At 40.4% G+C, this 20,619-nt stretch overlaps 1 long non-coding RNA gene across 1 annotated transcript in view; it reads right to left on the reverse strand.

Annotated features, from left to right (window-relative positions):
• The window catches only part of LOC117202684 (uncharacterized), a 100,435-nt gene extending 80,937 nt beyond the window's left edge, over positions 1–19,498 (reverse strand). The window contains exons 1-2 of the long non-coding RNA XR_007479908.1: positions 19,422–19,498; positions 9,562–9,719 (exon numbers count right to left, since the gene is read on the reverse strand). This is a non-coding gene — a long non-coding RNA (uncharacterized LOC117202684). The remainder of the gene's footprint in view (positions 1–9,561; positions 9,720–19,421) is intronic.
• Between the last annotated feature and the right edge of the window lie 1,121 nt (positions 19,499–20,619).

Below are 20,619 nucleotides of genomic sequence, written 5' to 3' on the forward strand. Positions count from 1 at the left end.
AATCAATTCAGGAAATTGATTGGCACAGCAAAATTAACTGGTCTCCAGCAGTTACTCAGATTGTACCCGTTTTTGCATGCCCTCAAATTTTGTGTATCTTTTTGCATTAATTTTTACTTTCAGACATGGTCCACCAACTTTTCCTTTTACTCTGTGCTAATCTGAAATCCTAATGGTTAAAAATTTATTTTCATTTCCACACTGTGAATAATCAGTGTGCTTTATGGACTTAAAATGAACACCTAGGCATAGAGTCAGCTATCTGGGAAGGAATGGCTAATATTTAGCTTACCAAAGTAGATTCCTGAGATATTATAACTATCTGTGCTATATCTGGTGAGGGACTCAAGCGTTAAATTAAATCCCATTTCACATTAGAGACCATTAAGATATTCATTGATTTAGGGGATGTTTATTGAACAGCTTATTCTGAGGAAACACAATAGACAATACAAGGCATGAAAATATGCATAAAAGCAGTTCCCCAGCCATCCAGGAACTTGTATTATGTGGCAGGGAAACATGATTGTGGGGAAAAAAAAACCCAGCAGAGATTGAGAAATAGCCCAGGTGAGAGAGAGGTATGAAGGAATGGCCTTATGTTTGCAGAGAGTTTGACAATCTTCCCCAGCCAAGACCAAGAAGTTTGGAATTATAAACCTAGCTTAATATCTCGACCCAAGTACTCTCTGGTCATCCACTCTTGACTTGCAATCCCATCTACATTAATTTTATTATAGCGATTTAAAAACCTACTCCAACGTTTAGTTTTATTGGTTAGTATTCCCTTCAAGAACACTAAAGATCAGAACAAGGATAAATGCTGCAATGAAACTTTTTTGTTGTTTTCTTCTTTGGTTGGTTGGTTCATTTCTCACAAAATGCACACAGCCATGCAACAGCAGAGCTGATACTTCATGGGGAGCACTAACTTTGCATCTACCTTTGTGTACCCCAAGTTCCAGCCTTTAGTTGGTATGACTGAATATGCTCCCAAACTTAAAACCAGCAGAAACAATAGCACAGGCTCTACAGAAACAAAGGAAAATTCACATTTTTCTTAAACTACTAGCTGCTGCTTAAAGTTTTACTTGGCTCAAAGAGCTTGCTTACACTAAAGAATATAGCAGTGACTATTCTGCACAGTATCATTATTAACTTAGTTTTAACCAGAAGTGTAACTAATGGCACATCTAAGAAGAAAGGAATGAGTTAAATTCCAGCTTAGCAGAGTAGATAAATGTTTGGGCTCTGGAATCAGATCTCCTGGCTTAAAATCTTGGTTCTTTAAAAGGTCCTAGGCAAGTTACGTAACCTCGCTGAGCCTCAGTAAAAATGCGAGAAATAGTAATGCATATTTTGTGGTAGGCTTGGTGCCCTGATGAGTAAATCTCAACTGTCAGTGGCTTAACCAATTAAAACAGTGTATCTTGTTCCCTGTACGGTCTAATGAATATCCCCAGTTGGATGGCTCTTCTGCAAATGGGCTCCTTTTATTTTGTGGTGTTATCTTCTTTAGTATGTAGAGCCCAAAGATGCCACCCTGTGCATTTGCATGTGTGCACGTGCACATGTGTATGTTGAGAAAAGGGGAGGGAGCATCACCATTTCAGCCAGCCAGAAATAGAAAAGAGCATGGAGGACTGTGCATGGAAGGTGTACATGGTTCTAGACCGGAAATAGAACATTTCACAGCTGTTCACGTTACATTGGTCTAAAGTCAGCCACAAAGCCATAAGTAACTACAAGATAGAGTACAAAATGTAGTCAGAAAACAAGAAATCAGGCTCTGGTGAATATCTAGTAGCTCTGCCAGAATTCTGTACCTCAAGTGTTCTTGCGACATTTAACATAGAGTAAAACTTGTAAAATCCGTGGAACTTTGCCTTGCAATGCAATAATTATGAACCAGTTTTTGCATTAATACTACTTTTTCCTTATCTCTAGTGTTAACGTTCACAATCAATTCTAAAACATGAGGCTTCTACAAACAAGCTGGCCAATCAGTTACTATTCAGGAGAACAAGCAGCCTGCATCCTTGGAAATTCAATTATCAAGGTATTCATTCAGTGGCTTAGCTCTTAGTGTTTTAGGGAGAGCTATACACCCAGATCAATTCAAAGAAGATACCACATATTTAAATATTTATACGAAAAAATAGCCAGAGTAATGTGAACCTTTCAACTCAACAGAATGGAGTCTCCATTGCTCTTGTTATCTCTGCTCTCAGATCCTAAATTATTTCCCTTAATTGATAGCACGTAAATTAGATATGATATGTCATTCATTGGCATTTCATCAGAACTGCTTTGTGATTTGGGGGATATCTTTATTGCCTCTTCAATGTTTTATTAATTTTTATAAAGTTATTTGAGGCTTTGTTTTTCTGTCATATCTCTATTTTGAGTCTAGCATTTTGAGGGCAGCAACTACCTAGTTTTTCACATCTATGAGAAGAGACACTAGGTTTTGGTAGGTGCCTAGTATCTCTGGGAGAATTTTGAGGGCAGGATTTTATTTTATTTTATTTTTATTCTATTCTATTCTATTTTATATCTAACACATTGCATTAAATGTTGCAGGTGCCTTCTAAGTGCTTGCTTATTTGATTCTTTGTAGCCCTGCTGCATCATGGTCAAGGACAGACTTCTAGTCTGACTACCATATGGTAACCTGTGGAACACTGGGCAAGTTACCTACATTTTCTAAGGCTCAATGTCTTCCACTATGAGTGGAGGAAATAGTGGTACCTACCTGTGAATTTGAGGGTAAGTATAAAGTGAGATAAAAACTGAGCAGGTGGTAACTGCTCTTAATATTACTTCTTCTTCTCTCCTTCTTCTCATTATTATTATTATTATTATTATTATTATTTTAGTAGTAGTAGTAGTAAATGGCTGAGGGTTCTTGGAAAAAGTAGGATGATGAATAAAAACAGACAGGAGGAAAAGAGTTGACACCAGAATTAAATATCTCAAGAATACCTGAATCACCAGAGCTGATAAAATAAGTCCAGCAGCAGATAAGGCAAACCATCACTTTTTATCTTTCCAGAATCCTTTCACTTCCAAGATGCTAGATCACTGTTAAAGCACACTGGAAAACTGTTAGTGGGCAGGCTAACAACCAGATTTTAGAAGAGTTAGGATGATTAATTACCCTTCCCCTAGAGAGAGATACAGAGCACAGAGGGAAGAAGCACTTCTTTCCTTAACCTGGTTTTAAATAAGCCCATGGAAAAAACGGGCAACGCCTCTATTTGTGCTATTGTTTTGGTAGAGGTGATGATTATTTATCAGTATTATCTCAGGATGTGAAATAGATCTTATATAAGTAACCTGACTGAATCACACAGTCCTCTGACATCCTAACTTGTTCTTGTTGACAACCTGCAGGGTGAGTGGCCATTAGGAGTCTGAGTATTACTGAATTAGTAAAAAGCATTAAAACCAGCAGAAGAGTCCTTAGCCCACTTGGGATAGCTGAGAAGATGAGTAAAGTTTTCACTCTAAGCGTCAAGACTCCTTAAACGTCAACATTAAAGGCAGCCCTGAAAGGAATAATGCTTTCCTTCCTCCTGCTTCCCTGAAACTGTTTTCCCCCATGGCATAATTTTTGACCTTGTAAAATTCGGCAAAAGCACTGAGCAAGGCTATAGCTTGTTCTGGAGTAGAAGTAAAGAAGAGATGTGAAAGCTAGTCACGGTCTGTTTGACAGGGCAGGGCTAGGATGGGGGGCTGTTCCTGTTCATAACTTGTTTCTTAGGCATCTTCTGAGGCTCACTTTTCACACTGACTTGAAAATCCACAAAGAAGCCTTTTTTGACTAATTTATGTTAAAAAAAAATTAAGACACAAATATGTTGAATAAAGGTAAAAAAGAAAAACATGAGAACAGTGTTGCTTCCTTATGTATTTGGACCTTCCTGAATGTCATGCTTCTCTTGAAATACCAAAGCCTAGTTTCTACCTCATTCCTACAGCCCAGGTATAGGAGACACAGGTTCTCTATAAGCTTACCTTAGGAATCAGAGGCCTGCTTTTGTGTTATAATTGCTTATAGAGCATGAGAGGAGATGAGCAGTATTTGCCCCTGTTGGCCTCATGAACAGACAAAGGGAACTGGCTCCCACCGAGCCTAATCACGCAGGTTTAAAGGGTTTGGCTCAGGCGGTGCCAAGGTGAAGGAGGGACAGGCCAGTTAAATGCTGGTCATTTTCCATTGTCTTCAGGGGAATGGTCCCAGTGCCAGTCTCTGCAAAGGCTGGAAGACCCTGAGACAGATCTGCCCTGAAATCCAGCCAAAAAGAAAGCAAGATATGGTATTTATCCCTTTCTGAATCTGTTTTATATCTGTGTTTCAGCCATCCCGGCGCAGGTCTCCTACGCCTGGCTAATAATGCCCCCATTTGTATATCACCTGTATCTGTCCCTGTTTCTCCAGCTCCCATCCAGATAGCCTCAGGGCATTCCGAAAGCACCAGATCCTGCTAAGATGTAAATAATTAATATCTCTTCACAGATTTCCATTTTAATTGATTTTCTTTACTGAAAAAATGCCCAAGGAGTGGTAAACAAAATGGGGAAGTTAAAGGACATCACATGGGGTGGCTCTGGGGACGCTGCTGAACAAAGGGCCCTTCTCAGTAATACCAATACTTCTGTACCTTTTTCATCCCAGCAAGCAGATAATGAAAACCCACATATTCACTAAGAGGAAAAAAGAAAAGAAACAAGTTCTTATCTCTTCCTAAAGTGGAATTTTCCCTACAGGAAATGTCTGATTGTCTGATCTCATGGATGACATTTAAATAGGTGACACTTTGAGAATCCAAGGACAGCAACTATAATCAAGTCCAAACCCTACAAATTACAGAGAAGAAAACTGAGACCCTAGGAGGCAAGACCCAAAGTCAAGGGCAGTGAAAGAACTATAAATAAGCTCCGGATCACCAGACTCACAGATGCACGTTCTTCCCATCACACCATGCTTCCGTACAGGCTGGATTTCATTCTGTAAGAGGCAGAGGATCACCGTTGGAAAAACCAAGGTGTGAAATCCAGGTCAGCCATTGTGCAAGCTGCTTCATCTTGAAAGCCTCGCTTCCTTAAAAGAAGTTCAGAGACCAGCAGTACTACTAGCATCACCTGAGGGCTTGTTAGAGCTCTAGGATTCAGGCGCTCACCGCAAACCAACCTACTGGGAAACCTCATTTTAGCCAGACCCCCAGGAGATTGGCATGCACAACAAAGTTTGAAAAATATGACTTAAAATCAGTGATTCTCATTTCTGGATTCTCATTAGAATCACCTGGGAACTTTTTTTTTTAATACTGATTCCTGGGCTTCACCCCAGAGGTTCTCAGTGATGATGCTTGGGCATCAGCTGTAACTCATTTTACAGGGTTATCAGGTGAATTCAATTATATAACTAGTATGGAGGCATCCACGTGCACTAGCTACCAGCCCTTCCCACCCATAGGTTCTGTTAAAGATTACAAGGGCTAACGTTTACAAAGCACTTGGTATATACCCAGCATAAACTATGTGCTCAAAAAGTGTTATTTCTTTTTTCTTTTTCTCCTCCTCTTCCCCTTCTTTTCTTTCTCCTTCTTTATAGCATCATGTATAAGTTAGAGCAAGCATTCCACCTTGGAAATGTCAAAAATTTTGCTACTTGTTTACTCAGTCATTTTTTTGAATAAATAAAATTTAATGAGTTCATGGGATTCCTGGCGCTGTTCTATGCACTGGCCAAACAACCAAAAACCCTCATACACCATAAGCTCTATGAAAACAGAAACTTTGTTACTTTGTTTCTGTTTCCACTACACACCCAGCCCTGTGTTGCTCAGTCCAATGCCTGCGTTATTACAGGAAGCAGAACAAATAAATGTTGAAATACATATCCCAGAAAAGCAGTAAGTACTGCAGTCAACTATTTGGGGAGGGGGGGGACAAAATCTTTTTCTCTGAATATCTACAATAAAGGAAGGGTTAAATGATTTCTTCTTAGTTCAATTTTTTAAATTTTGAAAATCTATTATGTTCCTCTTGAAATCAATGATAGATGACATTGTCAAATTATCATCTCCCCCCCACCCCCCAAAAAAATAGTATTCAGAGTATTTAAGTAAGAAATCATAACTGGAGTCTAAGCAGTCTCTGGTCAGACACACTACTGATTGAATTGTCCCCCATCTCTATCCTGTGGATGAGAAGAACAGAACAGTAAAGATACAGGAAGGACTGCTTCAGGGAGATTACAATCAAGGATTTATATTTTAATATCTCCACACTTTGTCTGATCAGAAGATTATTATTCATTGTTTCGAACTGCTCCATTTCTGGAGCTGTTCGTAAATACACATCACAGGAACATTTTCCAAAGCTCTGTCACAGGATTATCTCCATTTTTTGTGCTTTTCCATGTAAAAGCCCCCAAAGGAATTGTCAGCAACTCAAAATAATGATTATGTAAATGAAAAAAAAATCCTGCTTTTAAACCAAAGAAAGGCAAAGCTATTTAGAGCAAGAACCTCCGCGCGCACCAGGCAGGGCTTAGCGGCCCTCCTTCCTCCCCGCTCCTCTCTCTTCTAAAATCCAGGGGACATTCTCTCCAGGGCACACCCACTGCACCCTGTAGTAGATTAAGGGCCAATTGCCAATCAGTACATTCACCCTTTATCATAAAATTCAAACTCTTCTCCATTTTCTGGCACTTGTGTCAGGCCACTGAACGTTTGTTTCATCTTTTGTGGCTGAATATACATTTTGGTTGGAAGACAAAAAAGCCCTCCAGATAGTACAATAAACACACACACACACACACACACACACACACAGGCAGAAAAAAAATTTTCTATCTCCATTGAGCTTAACAATCAGCAGGGCCCAAATTACCTCTTATTAACATTTATTTTACAAAAGAGGCAGGGTATAATTTGGTGATAGATTCAGATTTGGAGAGGAGCTATAATCAGCCTCCTGAAGGGCTCTGCCTGAAGTACACGGTTGCTATTTTTTGTAATTATATTTCTCTGCCCTCCCCCCGCCCCCTCCCCAGTCTGGAGAGTCTTTCACTCCCATCTCTGGTGCTTGGATTTCTCCCTCCCCCACAATCCCCTTCTTTCTCTCCTCAGCAGCCCCCCTTCTCTTTCCCTTTCTCTCTTTAGGCCTTTTTGAATAATGCAGGCTCTTTCAATAGCCCAGGCAGGCTTGAAGATTAGGAAGCCTGTTTGTGGAGATGGGGGCTGGCTGAATGGGAGCAAGAGGCCCCACTCCCCTGGCAAACAAGGCCCTGGGAACCAGTCCAACTGTGGAGAGCATGTGCTGGGGGGGCTGAATAGGCAAGCAGCAGGCTGGCCCATATGTCAGCCTGTGCCACAAAGACACCCCTGCATATCTAGCATGACAAACAGGATTACCGAAGACAATTAATCTGGCACGCTTTATCAAAATCAAGCACTGACCCCCGACCTCTCCCCTCGGTCTGCGGCAGATGCCACGCTCCAATTCAATAGACCTTGAGTGTTCCCTTTTTCACTTCTGAAAAGAATCCAAGGCCTGAATAAGCCTGGCATGGACTAATTGCAACCACTGTGTGATGGTGACGGTCCTAATCAAAGAGGACGAGTCTACCTTTTCTCCCACTTTTAATGGACACGCTGGCCAGAGCTCCCTGTCTTAGGCAGAAAGCAAAAGAAACGTATCAATTTTACTTTTCTTCTTTTCCTCTGCTGCCTGCAGCTCAATGGGGCTGGGAGAAAGGGACAGAGAAGCAGGTAGCTGCTCTTCTGTTGCTTATTGCCTGATGTTTGGGAGTTCATTCTAGTGGGAGAAGGCCCGCCAGTGGCTGAAGATCAGAATGGTCTTCATGAATTTGTTCATCCTTCCCTGGTACTTATGGGAGAGATACTAATACAGCAAAAGAGTCACGGGGCTTCCAGAATCACAAAATCTCAAATCTTGACTCCATCTAGTCCATTCTGTTATTTAATCCAATTTATCTAAATTTCCACATCTGCACTCTTTTTTGACCCTGGTAAGAGAAACCCCGAATTTGTTTCTGTTAAGGATATTCACAAAATTGCTTAGATCAATTTATAAATGAGAACCCTTTGTAGGAAGAAAATATTTGTTATTCTACTTGAAGCTTTTAAGGTTTGAGAGACCAAAGAAAGGAAGCCTTTGGCCATATCTTCTCCTACTGGTAAGGGGCTGTGGGAGAATATGGAGGTCAATTAAGCATAGATGACATTTAAACATTTCTCTGTTCCCCACAATTCTTTACCCAGAAATCGGCGCAAATCCTCTAAGTATGCAGAAGCAAGAAACAGGTTAACTCAAATGAGTTGGTTTGACCTTGGTGACCTATTGGTTACACACCTGAATACTTTCTCAGTTTTGATTCCACACGTTTTTCTCTAGTAATAAATGAGAAACTACTGCATGATGTAATGCAGCTTTTCTTAAAGCCGCATGCTCAGACTACTTGTGTCATGATCACCTAGAAAATCCATTAAAAACACAGATTGTTTGACTTCATGGTGAGACAGGAGGGAAGGGGGCAGGTCACAACCTTTAAAAGAATGACACAGGGCTTCCCTGGTGGCGCAGTGGTTGAGAGTCCACCTGCCGATGCAAGGGAAGCGGGTTCGTGCCCCGGTCCGGGAAGATCCCACCACATGCCGCGGAGCGGCTGGGCCCGTGAGCCATGGCCGCTGAGCCTGCGCGTCCAGAGCCTATGCTCCGCAGCGGGAGAGGCCACAACAGTGAGAGGCCCGCGTACCGGGGAAAAAAAAAAAAAAAAAAAAAAAAAACCAAGCAGGGGCTTCCCTGGTGGCGCAGTTGCGGCTGGGCCCGTGAGCCATGGCCGCTGGGCCTGCGCGTCCGGAGCCTGTGCTTCGCAACGGGAGAGGCCACAACAGTGAGAGACCCGCGTACCGCAAAAAAAAAAAAAAAAAAAGTAATGACACAGCCATTAAGCATACAACAAAAATGGGTTAGAACCAGTTAGGCCCAAGATGTCAGAAAATTTGACTTCCAGTAGACCTTGAGCCTCATTATACACTCATTGTAATACATTAGCTAAATGACACACCCACCAAAGCCAGGAAAGTTCCAAGGCTGACTATAAAAGGCCAAAAAGTGTGCGTTGGCTTAATTCCTGGAAATCCCCACCCCTTCCCCTACATAGTTTATATGAAATTACCCAGCCCATAAAAGCTAACCACCCCCCGCAGCCGGGGGTGGTGTGGCGCTGAACCGCCTCCGTCCTACGGGGTGTGTATCCCTCTAAATAAACTCGCTTTCACCGTTGGGTGCTCTTGAATTCCTTCCTGAGTGAAGCCAAGGACTCTCGCTTGGTAACCCGTCCCAGGGACTCACCCAACACCTGGGGTGTGACGGTTCTCTCGCTCCTCCTTCTAATGCAACACTGGGACCTAATGCCTCTGGGACTCTCGGCTTGAGCCCATGTCTGCCTTTTCACCACATTCCCTAGATGACTTTTGTGCACACAAACGTGAAGTAAAAATCAGAATAGAGGCTGGGACCCACCTTCCTCTGAGGAAACAGCCGACATCCAGCTCAGCAAAACTGCGTAAGGACGTTTCCCGGAAAGTATCCATTTAAATGGCAGCAGCTCGAGCTTTCGTTTCTTCTCGTAGTGACTCAGCACATTGTAGCCAATCAGCCACGGCCATAATCCGCTGACCCTAACCAATGAGAATTAAGCTGTTTGAATGTCCCCTTTTAGGCTTGTAAACTTTACTGTTACCTTTCTGAGATGAGCTCCTTACCGCTCTGTTTTGAAGGCGTCTGTTTGCAAGCACGTTGATTCTTACTCTATAAAATATTCATATCAGATAAGATCTCTGAATTTTCATTTGGCACTAATATCTGAGAATTGATGTCGGAGAAAAAGATAAGAAGGTCAGCTAGTCTCTTGGTTCTAGGTATATTTGAAGCTAAACTAGCTCTGTCATCATGGTTGAGTCATTCTCTGTACTTCAGTTTCTTCATCCATAATGAGGGTATTGGATCAAGATTTCCCCTGCCCAATCTAGCTTTGAAACACGTTGTTTCTCTTAATCTGATTTTCTATGAGTTCCTTCTGGATCTGCCTGTCTTCCTAGCTCCCTTTCAGTCATATAATTTAGATGCTGTGCAAGATCGCTAAGAAGGTACTAGAGCTACAGGCTGTATGATTTCGGGCACAGTTGCTGTGTGATTTTCTTTCTGGGCTAGTCAGTAAAATTGAGTGGAAATGATTAAAGCTTAACTATCAAGAGAAGACAGATTGTTGTTAAACAATATTTGAATAAAATCAGAGCACCAGGAAGTAGTGCTTGTATTAACTCAACTTGAAGAAACTGAAGATGAAGAACATTTTTCTAAAAGGTATGGGAGTCCAGGTATAAAAGTGGGCAGGGAATTGTTGTCACCTCAGGTCCATCTGAGTTTTCCTAAGTCCTTGCCCAGTATAGGTGCCTGACTCTTGGGCATTAAACCTTGAAAAGTACTGGGGCTCTACCCTCAAGGAATTTCTCTGCTGATGTCATTTCAACCGAGGCTGGTGGGAGATTACTACTATCTGTATGCATGTTCACTGTAGGATTACATAGCCCCCTTGCACTGACGTTCATTTTTCTTGAGCACAGAATTCTCCCTTAATAAATATGAAAATCTGTTTTACTGCATTTATATTGGAAAATATTTGCAAGTAAGTTATTAATTAGTTTAGGGACTTGCAAGGTCGAAGATCAGTAAGATTGTCTCCAACTAATATTAAGCATCTAGTATATATAAGACCCCTAACATATAGAAAAGCATTTCTAGAAAAATGATGCATAAGTGAGGTAAAAGAAGAACATAAAAAAATATATTTATTTTAGAAGGAAAAAGTGATTTTTTTTTCTATAAGTCTTCAGAAAGAAATAATATATATCTGTTTGTTTTTTGTCTTGTGACAAGAGGCATAAAACTAGAAAGAAAGATAGATACATCAATAGATAGATAATTTCAGACTGAAGAGAAGATTTGAGTGTAACCATTAAGCACAGGGTTCTTAGTCAATAAAAATTTGGTCAGTAAGCACTTAACTAGACAGTTCTGGCCTGTAGAAAATAGTTCTAAAACTATTTTCCATTCCTGACTTTCCAGCTTTACTAAACAATTCTGGTATTTGGATGATATAAAGAGACCCAAATCACCCAGACCTAAGTGTATACACATGGATGGAGGTGGTCATGTGCTAGTTATTAAATGATCCTGGGCAAAGCTAATTTTGCTGGACTGAGTGACTGAGATAAAACGAAGTCCCGCCCTCACTTTGTCGAGAGAAGTTAGGGATGGGATTTCAGGCTGGCAGAGCTCCAGATGGAAGGAATCACTGTATGGTGTCCGTGATTGCTACAGGGTTCTTGTCCTGGGGTAAACAATAGCTTAATGCCGATAAAGCAAGAGGAGATTGTCCTTGATAAGCCAGCTGCTCCAGGCTCAGCTTACTGGGGTCAGGCGCACAGTATCTCTTTCATACAACCTCTCAGTTTGGAGACAAATTCAGATGCTGGCGCTATTCCCTCGTTTACAAATCTAGGATCCTGTCCATGCTGTGTTTCATTTCTCATGAGTGTTTCAGCAGAAAATGCACCTGAGTATAAACCTAAAGCCCTTGCAACATCTGGAAAACCTTGGAGTAACCCACTACCACTTGAGAGATGGAAAACATCCCTACCCGCACCCCCTTTATCTTCCCTCTTTAGAATCTTTAAAGGGCAAGCCCCACACCCCTACCCCATGAATGTGGAGATAAACTGCTGCTTAGATAATTCACTGTCAAAAATACTGAGCACACTTTAGTGGGATGGCAGTCGTAATGGTCTTTTCAAGTGCTGCAGCACGAAAGCTGAGCCTATCAAGACTTTTTGGCAGGCTTTTCGTTTAACTTGTCATGTTATATATTGCAGAAGTGCAATTCGGGATCAGTATAAATCAGCTTAGAGGACTCAGGAAAGCTGTGGGAAAGAGTTGCATCAGCAACACTTGGGCTAAACAGGAGGTGGCAGCATTTTAACATCATCAGGCACATGCACGTCCAGCACACACACACTTGCCATGATCCTTGGGTTCTTCTCTACATTCCTGATGGGTAGTTTACCGCTTCATGCTTATTGCATCAAGGAAGCAGAACAAAGTGAGGTTTCTTTGGAGTGATTGCACTGGACACTCAGAGGCTCAATTGGCAAAACTTACAGCAAATAGGAAACCATGGCACTGGGCTGAAAACATGTATAGTAGTGTCAGAAAGTTGCCTATTTTTCATTCTTAGTGAAAACCCCAGTGTTAGAGGTACATAATATATCAAATTAAGCCTAGAAAGGGATAGACAGTTTCCATTTTCTCTGTTTCCAAGAGAACTTTATGGAACTAACTTATAACAATGGGAAAACCCTGAGAATAAGAAAATTGTGGTCCAGTATGGATTCCACTGTGAACCCTTAGGTTATAAGGAAAGCCAAAGAGCTTATGTTTAATGTCTGACTCCCTAGGTTAACTCCTAGCTCCACTACTAGCTAGCTTATGACCTAGGGCAAATCTCCAAGCCTCAGTTTCTTCATTTTTAAACTGGGGTAATAAATGCACCTCTGTGATAGGTTGTGATGATTTGTGAGATCATATATGTAATCCCAGTGCGTGGTTCATACCAGGTGTTCAATAAATGTTATCTTTATGATTATTACTATTACTATTTTTACATTATTATTCTCAAAAATGTTGCATACATTATCTAATTTTATTTTTACAGTGATTCAACTCCTTCTTTTAGGTAACCTTACAGCACAGTAAGGAGAGAGCCAGAAAAGAAATTAATTGCATTTTAATCTCAATCATAATTTGCTACGAATAAAGACAATGTCGGTTTGTTATGGGCACACAGAGCTCTTCTGCCTTATGGGTAGTAAAAGAAATGCTGGAATACAGGACTCCTGTGAAACCCAAAGGATGACAAAAATCAACTCAAAGGATGAGCCCTTCACAAGAGAAACCCTGCTTAATTTTATACAAAGCCAGGCAGTTGACTATATTTTCTAGTCAACCGTATCCCCCATCCATTAGCTCCTTATCTGAGAGAATGCTTCTCCTGAAATTAATCTGACCTAAATTTGTCATACATGTTCTCTAGTGAACGTAATTATCAATACACTATTTAAAAGAATGACCTTCCAGGGAGAACAAACCAACATTGGCCAAAAAGGCTCAAGTAACACTGCCTGATAAGAAGTGGGGTGTTTTACTTATGACTTTTGTTTTTGGTAAAATGTCTGAAGTCTCATAATTGTCTCATAGTAACAACTGCCACCATTTAGGATATTTTTTTGGTATTGTACATGTAAGATTACACCACGCATGAGAAACCAAGCTTCATGTATGACCTCAGCTATCATGAAGATCATCGTGACTATTTCATCTCATCCCCCAGATGTCTTTTAATTGCCACATCTAAAGCAATGCTATAGCTGTATGTTACAGATTTGAATCTGTTCTTTTGTTCTAATGGCAATATCTGCTAGAGTTCCACTAATTCAGATGTGGAAAAAAAAAATCTGTCCTTCTAAGGTTGTCGAAATAGAAGGTAGTAACAGAATGGGTTTGTGAGAAAAACTCTTTCTCAACAACGCAGCTATTTATGATAAACATCTGAGCTGCCTCTCTTCCTCTCTTTGTAGTAGACCCTTGGCATTTAAGAAATACCTGCCCCAAGAGTTTTGCACATCCGAAAATTTAGAAATATATTTATGGCATGATTCCGTAAGTACTATCATGAATCAGTGATGACTAACGTGACAGAGACACTCACTGTTTACTGAATGTCCATATGCTTCCTCCACATTTTTCAACCACCTTAAAGTTAGGATGATGTGAATACATTATCTGGCCGACGGGCCATAACTGGAACTCATGTGTGTCTCTAATGGGCGGGATAATTTAAGAACTACATTGAAATTCTCCTTTCTCTTTCACTGTCGTAGAGAAAAAGATCACAGAACCTGCAGGAGGGAAATAGCCTGGATCCCTGAGTCACTGAAAATAGCTTCCCTACGGAGCTACTAACTAACCCCACATAAGCATTGTGTGCATGATCAATAAACTTTTGTGTTTGTTCCTACTTCAAAGCTAGCGTATCCCGACGTATAACTAGCATATAATCCTAGCGTATAACTACCAAGAAAATAGAAAATAGAAAAATAAAAAGCCTAATCTCCACAACATTTCATAGTAAACAGCACAAGTTCATAATCTTGTTTCTGAGATCACACCTCTACATCTACTGATGTCATTTCAGCCAAACTCTTGGGATGCCCAGGGCTCTTTCAGATCTGACTGATGCATGGAGAAAACCTGGACAGTAAATCTCAACTCTATGCATGTTTTTCAAGCTAGATAATTTAAACTGACTTTCTATTACACTTCTCTCAATGTCATTAAGAATCACCAGTATAGGTTAACTGGAGGAATATTACTTTAAATTGAGAATAGAGATAACCCTGAGAAGTGGGTCATTGATGGTCAACAAAGTTTATTTACTACTAAATGAACTTTTTCCATCAGCCTTGTAATGCACACATATTCCAAAGATGTGGTCTGAATCTTTGTGACTTTACCTTTACACCCTACCCAATGCCTGTTTTTGCTTGGCTTGAAAATATCTCAACTTTCTTATAATTCTAACTCAGGTATAATCTAATGTTATGTATCAGATGCATGGGATTATCTGTTCTCTAATTTCTTCCATCCTATCAGTCAGGGTCCAATCAGGAAACAGAAACCGCGCTTGTTGTCAATATAAGAATTGTTAACTGGGTATAAAGTTGTTTAATAGAGAATTCAAAAGGTAAGAAAAGAATACTAGGTATAACAGAGATCGTATTTCAGGAAGTAGCCTCCATCCCTAGGGCTAGGGAACAGAAGGAAGAGGCTGGAATTATTACAACACAGAAGCTACGAGAAGACCAATGGGGTGGAATCACTTCCTCGGAGGAGGGGGAGGCACTGCTGATTTGAGCCAGTGTCCCTGAGCTTAGAGGAAGGGCCAGAGGACTGGGACCCAGACTTTCTCCCCTCTGAGGAGGGGGCACTGGCTGGCTCATGCTGCTCGGAGGTGAGGGTGGGGGCTATGAGGCTGCTTCTACAAGAGTCGTAAAAACTCTTGCGGATTCAGTTGCTATTACCGTCAGGAACTGCTGCTGCTGGAGTGAAGCAGCCTTGCTGGGCTGACGCAGGGACAAGAAACAGGTGAAAACAAAGCAGAGCACCAGCAGGAAACAAACATGATGGGCAAGTGCCTTCTCCCAACTTGTTATGTGGACACCTCCTGTTGCCTCCTCCCGACAAAGCCTATAGGGAGCTAGATAGCCAAGCAGAAATGATTTTAGAATCCCATTTCCATTATGAAAAGATAGAAAGGTAGGACTTCCCTGGTGGCGCAGTGGTTGAGAGTCCGCCTGCCGATGCAGGGGACACGGGTTTGTGCCCTGGTACGGGAAGATCCCACATGCCGTGGAGCGACTGGGCCCGTGAGCCATGGCCGCTGAGCCTGCGCGTCCGGAGCCTGTGCTCCGCAAAGGGAGAGGCCACAGCAGTGAGATGCCTGCGTACCGCAAAAAAAAAAAAAAAAAAAAGGTAGATTTGGTGCTGTGAAACAATAACTAGAATTTGACAGATATTTTCCTGTAGCATTTATTTCCTAATTTACTTTGGAAATAATTGTCTCTCAGCAATTAAAAAAAAATTGATTCTGACAATTATTTTTCCTTCCTCACATATAGACTAGGCGTATTAAAAAATTTCTAAATTCTATGCTTTGATTCAATTTTCTTTTTACAATAGAAATAGTACCAGTATTAGAAATAATAAATCCTAGCCTAAGAATAAGAAAACCTGGGTCCTAATCCTCTACTCATTATGTGATCACTGGAAAATTATGTAACGTGTCTGAGAGTTAATTACCTCATGAGGATATTATTAAATTATAAAAATATAACGTGACATAATTATTTATCTTCTGTACTGTGACAGTCATGAGAATATACCTAGTAGACCACAACGACAGTTGTAGACACACAACGGCAGATGCTCTGCTCTGAAATCCATCACAGCATTTGCACTGAGGCCATACTGCCCATGGGTTGCTCCAGACTGAAGATTGTGCCTAAGTTATAACACTAAGGTTGGCCTGTTTCTGGGAGATAAGGGACTTCTATGACAGCCTGCTTGATCTCAAGGACTCTCCAGCAACCTGATTGAATTTTCCTTAGACTAGATGGTAATCTAGGATGCTTCCACTCAACCTCCCTTTTCTCTCTCCTTCACTGGTGATTAAACTTGCATGGTGGCCTGATGTCTCTTCCAAGTTTACTAGCTTCCTCTCCATTTTCTCTCATAGGCTTTTCCCCTAATGCAACCCTTGAATGTCTAATCCCATCTTGACATTTGCTTTGCAACCTTGTGTTTCTTAACTTGTGATCCATAAACTGTGTGGACCAGAAGCACCTGGAGTACATGGTTGAAATGCATTTCTCCAGATCTCACATGAGAGTCCCTCAGTCAGAATTTTCTGAGGTTGGGGAAAGCTTTCTGTATTTTTAAGTAGTTCCCAAGGTTTTCATTATTAATGTTAAATTTTTAACTATACTGCCATACCAACATCTCTTTCAACACTGTAATGATTACACATCCTTCTTTTCTTGCTTGTATGATTTCTGACAAGAATTCCACTGTAATTCTTATCCTTGTTCCTGTAGAGATAGGGTATTTTCTTTTCCTCTCCCTTACTTTTTTTTTTTTTGTCTTTGGTTTTCTGCAGTTTTTTTTTTTTTTTTTTGTGGTACGCGGGCCTCTCACTGTTGTGGCCTCTCCTGTTGCGGAGCACAGGCTCCGGATGCGCAGGCTCAGCGACCATGGTTCACGGGCCCAGCCACTCTGTGGCATGTGGGATCTTCCCGGACCGGGGCACGAACCCGTGTCCGCTGCATCGGCAGGCGGACTCTCAGCCACTGCGCCACCAGGGAAGCCCTGCAATTTGAATATGATTTGCTTAGACATGAGGGATTTCATCACTGCTCTTAGGGATTTATCCTGCTTATTGTTTCCTAAGCTTCCTGAATATGTGTTTTGATGATAGTCAATAATTTTGGAAAGTCCTTGGCCATTTCTTCTGCTTTACCCTTTCTTTCTTCTCCTTCTGTTGTTGCCATTATGTCTATGTTACACCTTTTGAAATTGTCCCACAGTTCTTAGACATTCTGTTTTTTGCTTTTTTAATTTTTTTTTTTCTCTGAATTTCTGACTAGGAAGTTTCTATTGACCTGTCATCAAGTACAGTGATTCTTTCTTTAGCTATGTCTAGACAACTGATGAACACATCAAAGACACTCTTCATTTCAATCACAGTGTTTTTGACTTCTAGCATTTCCTTTTCAATCTTTCTTAGAACTTTCATCTCTCTGCTTCCATTACCTATCTTTTCTTTCATATTGACTACTTTTTCCATTAAACCTTTAACCTGTTTATCATACCTGTTTCAAAATCCTGGCCTGATAATTCCAAAATCTCTGTCATACCTAAGTATGTTGACCGCTGTATCTCTTTATATTGTGTTTCTTTCTTGCCATTTGGAATGTCATAATTTCATGTCAAAAGCTAGACATGTTATATCAAGTAATAGGAACTGAAATAAATAGGCCTTTAGTTTGAGGATTTTCGTTAATCTGGCAATGAATTGTGCTGTGTTTAATGTTTGCTGTAGATGCCAGAGGCTTTAAATTCCTTTAGTGTCCTTGTTTTTTTGTCTTCCCTCTTTATTTCAGGCTTCCATAAGTGCTGCTTCTCAGAGAGAGCCAGTGTTTTACAGTTCTTTCAGTGGAATCCATTTTATTAAGCTGGGATTGTGTTAGTGTGGCGGGAAAGTGAGGAGGGGGTATATTCTATAATCTTGGATTAAATCTGTGAATTTTCATGGGCCTGTGTCTCAGGGCCATGTCCTTCACAAACATTTATATCCCTCTGCCTCCTACTCACTATCCTGGCTGCAACATTGTCAGTTGATTTTCTGAACAGTTGGTTCTGGTTTTTGTTTTCCCCTTAGTTGAGACAAGAAGGCTGGAAGGAGGCTGATGTGGAAGAAATTTTCTTCCTCCTGCTGAGATAAAGCTGTGGCAAAATCCTTTCTCCTGAAGAATGGGCTTTTGTTACAGAGAAGGCTCCAGGTGTACTTTACAATGTTGACTCATCCCCTTCCCCCGCCAGAGCTACAGGGGATGTTCCCTGTATCTTCCTAGAAATAAAGCCCATGCAAATGTGGACCACCCCCGAAGACTGCAGCCCTCCAGGAGTTCAAACTCTAACTCAACATTCAGCAGTTCATCCAAATTACCATCTAAGTGTTCCTACCAGTTTATGGCTCCAGCAGCTTCTGCTCCAGGTAAGAAAATCTCAACTGTACCTCTGGACGTACTTCCCTCTCTTCCTAGATATTAAGATAGTGGTTCTCAAATGGGTTTAAGAAAAATCATTGATTTTCACTTTGTTTAGCTTCTTCTTGTTGTGAGGTTGAGAATGATGATTTCTAGGATCTTAACATGCTGGAGGTGAAACCAAAGGTCATAGCCAACATCTCTGATTTCAAAAATCAACAAATATGGATTCAGTAGCTACAAAAAAATTACCATAGGTGGTAGAGTAATGAACTAAGGACCATATCTCTGTCATCAACTTCACAGGAAATATGAGACACCCACCACCTTCAGATAGCTAAGATTATCCTATATCCTGAGGTCCAAATTGTTCTTTTCCCACCAGCACTCTGGTCTCATGACCTTGGAATATATGACATTACAACTCACATTAAGGCAAATCTATGAGGGCAAGAGATCTACTTAGTTTGAAACTCTAGAAAAGTTTCAGGTCTGGGCTGCTGCTTTATCTGAAGTGTAGCTTCTTGTAAAACTTTCCGCAACACTCTGTGTTAATTCTTAGTGTAGCGTTTATTACATATACATTTCTGTCTTACCACTAACCAGTAAGTGCCTTGAGGAAAGGAACTCATTTTATTTAGATATGTATCTCCAGAATATGGAAAATTCTGTAAAATAGAGGAAGCCCAATAAGTATTTAATAAATAAATAAATCCAAGGATATTATTATGAGGAAGTTTCTATTTGTAAATTACTAAGCATGCTTTGACCACATCTCCTTGACAGAGAGCCTTTCTAATGAAAATACAGACATAAGATAATTACAGGCAAGAATAATTTTCAACTTCAATATTAATTTAAAATTTGTAGGGTATGAAATAATGGTAATCAGCACCTCCATGCTAACTAAGCATTTCCATATAAGTTAAGGAATCTGCTTACCATCTTCTTCAAGACCTTGATTGTCAACAATTTTTAATTGTTACTTTTCTTGGTACTCATATTTTGATCATGCAAATCTTATGTATTTTTCATTTAATTATGTTCTGTCATTGGTAATTGATTAAGCATAGACTAATAACAATCCTCTTTTAGTTGCTGGTGATAAAACAAGAAAAAAATATATGGTCTCTTGCTTTTAACTAACCTTAATATTGGCAGTACAGGAAGGCTAGAAAAAGGAGAGATAAGATGGAAAAGGTGTTGCAGGAAAAGTTTCATAGAAGAGGTGATGTGAGTTGACATTTTGAAAAATGTGAATGTTATTGAAACAAAATGTACATACAGAAAAGTGCACAAATAATACATGCACAGCTCAGTGAATATGTATAGAAAATGGAAACCAGCATAACAGACATACAGAGCAAAAAAAGCAAAATGGAACTATAACCTCAAAACCCTGCCTGTTCTTTTCAATCACTACACTCCTAAAATTTACGATTATCCTGATTTCTGTTACCATAGATTAGTGTTTTCTATTTTGAAATTTATAAAAAAGAAATCATAGACATTTTTTTAAGGTAAGTCCGGCAGTTATAAGATAAAAAGAGCGGGAAATTCCAATCACAGATACTAGCCTGAAAGGAGATATAAGTGTCAGAAATCTGTTTCATCCAATGGTTGCATCACAATTCTGTGCCTACTTTGGGTCTCTCCTTATATTTGGAAGGCTGAGGTACTTATTCTTAGCTAGCTCTCTGCTCCATCCACTCTCTCTTCTGTTTTGGAGACGTCTCTCTAGAACTGAAGTAAAAATCTTTCCCTCCCCTTCCTCTGGTTGTTTTCTATATACATTGTATTTATTCTATAACAACATCAGCATTTTTCATCTTGAATTGTAACTTCCTATAGGGCAGGGCTGCAGTTATTTAAACTGATTTTTTTTTTGGCTGTACCCTGCAGCTTGGGGGATCTTAGTTCCCCAACCAGGGATCAAACCTGGGCCCTTGGCAGTGAAAGCGTGGAGTTCTAACCACTGGACCACCAGGGAATTCCCCCCAACTTTTTTTTTTTAATTTAAACTGATTTAAAGAATTTAGTAAATTACAGGCCCACGAGGGTACTTTAATATTAATAATATATTTTCAATCACATGATAACTTCATATAAAAAAGTATAAATGGTGAACTAAGGATACAGC

Source organism: Orcinus orca, chromosome 10 (assembly GCF_937001465.1).
Source record: "Orcinus orca chromosome 10, mOrcOrc1.1, whole genome shotgun sequence".
In the NCBI taxonomy this organism is placed as follows: Eukaryota; Metazoa; Chordata; class Mammalia; order Artiodactyla; family Delphinidae; genus Orcinus; species Orcinus orca.